The sequence below is a fragment of the Lemur catta genome, chromosome 1 (genome assembly GCF_020740605.2).
Source record: "Lemur catta isolate mLemCat1 chromosome 1, mLemCat1.pri, whole genome shotgun sequence".
Classification (NCBI taxonomy): Eukaryota; Metazoa; Chordata; class Mammalia; order Primates; family Lemuridae; genus Lemur; species Lemur catta.
Genome location: NC_059128.1, coordinates 230609969 through 230617397, shown reverse-complemented (window position 1 = coordinate 230617397; position 7429 = coordinate 230609969). Strand labels below are relative to the sequence as shown.

At 34.7% G+C, this 7429-nt stretch overlaps 1 protein-coding gene across 2 annotated transcripts in view; it reads left to right on the top strand.

Annotated features, from left to right (window-relative positions):
• The first annotated feature begins 100 nt into the window (after positions 1-100).
• The window catches only part of ATP6V1A (ATPase H+ transporting V1 subunit A), a 54127-nt gene continuing 46798 nt past the window's right edge, over positions 101-7429 (top strand). Inside the window, exons 1-2 of one of the 2 annotated variants that reach the window (XM_045540251.1) lie at positions 129-195; positions 2620-2748. The gene's annotated coding sequence lies outside the window, so the exon portion shown is untranslated. Of the gene's footprint in view, positions 196-2619; positions 2749-7429 lie in introns of both variants that reach the window. The other variant, XM_045540249.1, reaches the window with a different exon arrangement.

Genomic DNA, 7429 nt, shown 5'->3' with positions numbered 1-7429 from the left:
AAGTAATATTCAAACGATCTTCAAAAATACAAGCCCCGGAGAAGCGGCGCGCCGGGATGGGGGAGGCAGGGCGGAGCTCGAGGTCGCGTGACTGGTTAGACCCGCCCCCCACCGCTGCCGAAGACTTCCCCTCCCGTAGTGACAGAGCTTCTGGGTCTGTGATCAGGACTGATTCTGCACCTCGCGCTCCAGCAGGTGAGAGGCGACCGGTAACTGGCGACTGGCGGGGATAGGAGAAGGGGGGGAGGAGGAAGAGTAGGAGGAGTGTGAAGGCCATCTCCTCTGTCACTGTGCGCAGGCTAGCAGCTCATTTTTCCAGATCTCTTGACACCCCCCCCCCAACTCCCCCACTATGGTCGACCCTGCTACCTGGGGATTGAGATGTCCTAGGGTTGGAAGTGAGTGCGGCCATTATGATTCCCTATTCGGAGTCTTTGGGGCATCGGGTAGCAGGATTGCTTCAGCCATTCCTCGGGGTCTGCAGTAGTGGTCAGGTCCCATTCTTCAAAGCCCATTCTTTGGCTAAGGCCCTCACTGTCTTTTACCCTCAGTAAAGCTCCCCGAGGCTGGGGAGCGGGGAGGTAGGAAAAACCCTGGAGGCAGAGGCGTCTCCGTTGAGACAGGCTTGGGAGGGAATGTCCCTGATATGGCCCTCACTGCGGAGTCATTGAAAGGCTTCCCTCCGAATTTGCTTTCTCAGTAATTCGAAGGGTTTTAAAATCTGACATCCCTGCGGGAAAGGTTCTATAGGCATTCACATGCTTCGGGTGGGACTGGAAGGGCAAAAGCAGGGCTTTTTCTTCTCTGAGGGAGGTGACAGTTGTAGGAATAAAGATACACTATCTTCAAAACAGGGGATGTTGGTAATGCGACAGTCTCGATTGAATGGGGAGGCGTTGAAAGATGGTGTTTCGGTGTCGTGGTCTGCCAGAGGCCCAGGCTAGCATAGGGAAAAGTGACTAGATTTCCCTGAGAGGGAAGTAATTCTTCAAAAACTGATTGGGCTGGAAATATAACTAAAACAAATTGATTTGATCATAAACTTAAAGGTAATTAAGCCAAGATATTGCTGACTTCGATCCTTCTCTTTTTGCCATTCTTCCCTAAAATCCTAATTAATGGCCATTTCCAGTCAATTCCTTGACCAGCTGTGTGGTAAATTTAAATTAAGAGGACTTTTATCCCTCCTTAGCTTTCCCCATTTGTGAAACTCCAAATGACCTCTTCAGATTTTAATGAGTAGTGTTTTGTGAAAGTACAGAAATTGTTTTGCCCAGGTTTTTGCCCAACCCAGTGTACACCCTTCTCATATGTAATGTAGTGCCAATGTTTTGACCTCAAACAATGTGCTTTAGGGATGAGTATTTTTCTGTTTGGGGTTAAATTCTTATTTGTACTGCAAACTCAGAAAGTTCGTGTTTCTTTTGCCTTGAAAGGCCTTACAAAAATTACAAATTTGTTTTTAAAATTTAAATTGCCATTTTTGTTAACATATAAAATCATATTCTCATTAAACCTTTTAGTTTTCTAACTAATGTATTTGAAGAATATGTTAAAAAGACAGCTGAAAAATGAGGAAGATGGAATCATTACCTTTGAGTGGTAGATATATTCTGTATCTTCCAAATTCTCTACAATAAACTGGTATTATTTTGTTAAGGAAAACAAAAAGTTATAAATCTAGAATAATAGCAATTTAACAAAAAAATTTTTATAGTAAGTTCAAAATAGGAAAACTGGCCTATCGATGCTGCCTAGTAGAAAACATAACCTTGAAGATATTGCTTTCCCTAAGTAATAAAGACTATTAATATCTCTTGTGGATTTGTAATTTTAGCATTTTGTACTTAATGACCTATACTGGACAATAGTACTAATGATATGTTTACATAGCTGTGCCTGCTACAGATATAAACATAGTTTTATCTATTAATTTTCTCTATAGTTGGATTCCCTGATCTCTGGAGGAGAGGAAAAAAATAAGTAGTGTTGCTTCATTGCCCAGGTGACATTCCACCAAATAAGAAGAATTCCTTAAGTGCTTTGGAAGTCCAAACCAGTCCTGTCTGGCTGAGCCCCAAATGGGAAAGAGAAAACCAGCTAGAAAGCTTTGAGTATTAGAGGGGGAAATGTCAATATGAAAGTGGTTGAATGAGTCTGCAGTTTTACTTCACAATTCCTCCAATTTTAGAGAACTTAGGAAAGCAATAGCATAGATTACTGATGAAATGTGGAAGATTAACAACAGGAATGGTTGACTAAATTTCTGCTAAGGTTGAATATAAAAATAAGCGTTGACTTTATATACACAAGTGATTTGAACTTTCAGTTAATATACACAAGTGATTTGAACTTAAGAAGACATTTCGGAGACTAGTTTTATCAATTTATGAAAGTTAAATGTAGAAATCTTAATATTTATTAGGGAATTGTGCTATAATCCACTATTAAATAACACATAAGGGCCTGTGACACCTCTTGTTTTCTTAATCTGAGGTCTTGTTTTCACTGCCTGTATAGATTATTAGATTATTGCCACCACCGAGAATGCTTTCTTCCCCCATGGGCAGAGGTAGCCACTCAGTCCTGTACACTACTACACAATATTTTCTATTCTAGTTGTGCTTCTAGCACGTTGTATTAATTGCTGTTGGCTGGGCTGTTCATCAGTAAACCATAAAGCTCCTAGATGTTCAAGGACTGTGTCTCTACTGTTGTGTCTTCAGCACCAGAATACTGAAGTACATGGTAGGTACTCAGTAAATTGTTTATTGAATGAATGTTGGACAGTTAGACAAGGAGATTAAACAGCTTTAACTCTTGCAGATCATAGCTCCTCCTATGGTTGTGCACTAGGTATTAGCTTTCAAATGTAAATCAGTAATAATAACCTTCCAAATCATGGTCAATAGAATAGGTATAAACCTCAAATGGACTTTATTAATGCAATGAGCAACTTATTTTTACAGCATGTATATTTACTAATAGGCATGGTTATCATCCAAATATGGGAAGGAAGGGGAGAGCAGTGAGTTGTACTAAATGAAAAAAAATGGTACTGCATGAGCTATAAGGCGAATAGCAGTAGACTAAAAGTCAGAGGATCTTCATCCAGTTCTGGCACTTTTAAGTAAAGTTGGGTGTGGGAGTTTCATGTTTGATCCTTAGGAACCTTCTTCTCAAGGGTATTGTGAGATTAAACCCTAGATAATCTGTTTGAAAATATTTTAAAATCTAAGTGGTATGTAGATATAAAGCAATATTGTACAGACTTAACGTGAATAGATTTCCTAGTCACATAGACCTAGGTTCAGGTTCTGACCCTGCCACTTAATAACTGTGTGACCTTGGATAATTTGCTTAAATAAGGTTAAGTTTCCTCATGTTTAAATCTATCCCATAGGTGCTTTTAAATTAGACCATGAATGTACAATGCCTAGTGCACACTTTGTAAAATTTTTTTATTATTTTACCAATATCTACTTTGATTTTATATAGTGAATTTCTAGGAAACTTATGGCATGGCACATAATTGACTGACTGATGCACCTGTGAGCAACAGGTTTGGTGTGTGGAGAGGGGAATAGAATTTGAAATGAAGCTATTACAAAAAAAATGGGGGAGCAAGAAAAGCGTATGTCCACCAAACATTCTAAAACAGGTTTATTAATAGCATCTGAGAAATGTCAACGTAAAGTTCCTTATTTTGGCAACTGCAGTGACTTCATATTTTCTATATAAAATTTTCCAAAGCTCATGATCATTAATATGTGGAATCGGCAGTTCTTCTATTTCTAAATTTTTATTCCTACAATGAATTATAGAAATATATTAAAATTGTACAGACTGTAGAGCAGGGACTTCTGAGTTAATGCTTATAAGTTTAAAAATTTTGCTTTTTTGAAAAATGTAAATGTTTTTAGTCTTATTTTTATGCACATATGAAATAGACAAAGGGATGTAGAGAACATAATGGACACATGAACTAGAGTAAAATTGATGACTCACAAGGATTAGTGGCTTTGCAATGGAAAATATTAGTGTATTAAACCATAATTAAAGTATAGCTATCATGAGTTTATGTTTCATTTTAATCCTGAAAAAATTACTCAGTTGTCTTAAGAATTTATTAAGTGATTATCAAATATTTTCTTTAATGTCAATTATCTATTACAAATAAATGAATAATAAATGAATTTGATTTATGAATACTTATTCATTTATTATTCGGTCATAACAAATACAGTTTATTGTAAGTAAATTGTGACCAATAAGAATGTTTTCCATATAATTTCTTTAGAAAATTGAAAATTTTTTCTATTCCCTTTTGTGCTGTGATGAAATGAAAGACTGGTTTATATAAGTATATTCTTTTATATATAGTATATATACATTATGTATCTGTATATGCATAATGTGTATATGCTAAATAATATGTATGTACAAAAATATGTATAGCGTGTGTGTATAAAGACAGCTGGAATGGATATATCTTTTCATAGTAACAGATCTTTATTTTTACCTGAAACTATTAAAACTATCTTTAAAATTAGTTACTACTTGTGAATAAGATTAATAATTAGTTTATATGTTTAAAACTCCCCTTTCTGTATATTTTTTTATAGTTAGCTCTATTTAATAAATTTCACGACTGTGATTAGTTGTTTTTAAAATTTGATGGTTTGAATTTTAGAAAGAAGCACTTTAATCCGTATATCCTATGATTTTTTTTATCAGTATTATTTTTGGTACCATTGTTATAACTAACTACAGTAAGATTTCAGTTTTGGATCTTAATGCTATCTGTATGAACTATTGATCTTTTGGTGATAAATGTTTTAAAAAATTTTATCTGCAACATGCCACATTTTGTTTCTTTTCTGAAAAATAATTGAGCTCATTTCATTGAAGATAAAATGGCTGGTACATGATATGATGCAGAAGAGCTCCAGATGTGCTTGAGCAGTGAAAAGCAACCAGACTTTATAAGTTTTGTTTTACTTATTTCTTAGTTTAATTTTTTAAAAATGTTTATTTAAAAGTAACGTAGAGAAAACTGATTAAGTTGGAAAATACTTGTAAAATTGAAGAAAGGCAGGTGTGTCACAGTGATTGTATATATGTGGAAAAAGTTAGAAGGAAATACATCAAAATAAGTAATTATCTCTAGATTAGGATGTTAAAGAAAAATTAAAATTTACATACTTTCTGTATATTTGAGTTCCTATAATTAAAGGTTACAAAAAAATTTTTCAATTTGATGTAGAAAATTAAGACATGTAAATAATTTTTTCATCTCAATTACTTGGATATCTCAAATGAAAAAGTTTTTACTTGTCTAGATAGCTGAGTGAGTTATTTAATTTTGATAATATTTTTAGGCTTAAATATATCAATACAGCAGAATTTTAAAAAGTACAGTAAATCCCAGTATATTAGGGAATTTACCACATGACAAAGTGATATTTCAATGCAGTGCCGGGGGTTAGGGGAGGAAGCACACATATATGATAAATTTAACAAATACAACTTGTCCATCCAGAAGAAAATAAAGTTGAGCCAGTACTCTGCAACATATGCAAAAACTAATTTCAGATGGATTAAAGGATTAAATGTAAACAGTAAAATATTAATCTCCCAAATTTTCTTCATGCATGCAATCTAGATGTAGTCTTTTAAACCATTATAGGAAATGTAAAAGTCATAAAAGTAAAGATAGACATATGAGGCTACATGGAAATAAAGAATTCTTAGGCTGGCGTGGTGGCTCACACCTGTAATCCTAGCACTCTGGGAGGCCGAGGCAGGCAGATCCTTTGGGCTCAGGAGTTTGAGACCAGCCTGAGCAAGAGCGAGAACCCGTCTCTACTAAAACAGAAAGAAATTAGCTGGACAACTAAAAATATATAGAAAAAGTTAGCTGGACATGGTGGTGCATGCCTGTAGTCCCAGTTACTTGGGAGGCTGAGGCAGAAGGATGGCTTGAGCCCAGGAGTTTGAAGTTGCTGTGAGCTAGGCTGACGCCACGGCACTGTAGTCCGGGCAACAGAGCGAGACTCTGTCTCAAAAAAAAAAAAAGAATTATTAAGTGGCAAAAATAAAGGAGAAAAGACAGATTAAAAATATGTTTTTGGAAGATATATAACAGATGAAGAGCTGACAGTTGTAAGAACTCTTACAAACTAAGAAAAAGTCCACTGAATAGAAATATGGATAAAGCATGTGACCACGGGTTCACAGAAGAGAAATCCAAACATTCAGCAAACATGAAAAAATGTATAACCTTACTAGATCAATATACTAATAATGAAATATTACTTCTCTGACTGGCAAAAATTAAGGGGTAAACCTACTGCCAACAGGGATGTTTGTAGAAGCATTTTCTTATAAAATGCTAGTGGAGATGTGAGTTGTTACAGGGTTTTTTCTTATAAGCAATCAGGCAATATCTATTAGTATTGGAAATACATATATTTTTCCATGTATCAATCCTGCTCCTTGTAATCTTTTCCTTAGAAATAAAAACACCAGTAAAAAAGTGTTTACATGGTTGTTGATTGTAACAGTGTATATGGTGGCTAAAATCTGGGAACAAAGGGAATGCTTGTCAATAGGGATATTGTTATATAAATTATAGCACAGGCATATTAAGGAATGTTGTGAAATGAGTAAGTGGTAGGTATTAAATCTATGCTGGTGATTTGAAAGGATTTCCACCATGTATCTGAAGTGAAAAAGGCAAAGTATAAAGAAATGTATTAATATATAATGAGATCCCATTTTTATAAAACCAGTTGAAAAATACGAGTTCTGTATATGCTTACATGGTTGTCAACATCAAAAGGCCAAAATAAACAGAAAAGGAAAGAAAGAGGCAGAGTATTTATAGCAATATATGCATATCAAACTACATGTTTGTGCGTGTATGTGCAAGATGAATTGCAGAAAGGATAGTTATCAGGTGTTTAGTGGTTATCTCAGAGTGATGTGATGGGCATTTAGGTGCTTTTTTTCTTTCTTTCCTTACTCTTTTCTATATTATGTGTTTTTATTTTTACAATGAACATGAAGTGTTTGTGTAATTAGAAAAAAACAAACTAATTACATTTTGAAAAAGAAATAGAAGACCAAATGGGGCAAAGAAGAAATTAACAAAAGGAAAACATACTATTTGACATGGCCAGAGATGACAGTTATATAAAATTTTTTAATCTTCATTAGGTATCTGAGAGGAAGGTGTATAAATTATCCTCATAATTTATAAGTTATTCTTAATTTTATACATGTGATAACCTTTGGATACCCAATAAGAAATTTATCATTAAAAATATACCAGAAAATTATAGGCATTACCACATATGATTACAAATTGACATTTTGTTTGGTGTGGATATTAAGTGCTCTAAAATGCCTTCTGCTTTGTAGGCGT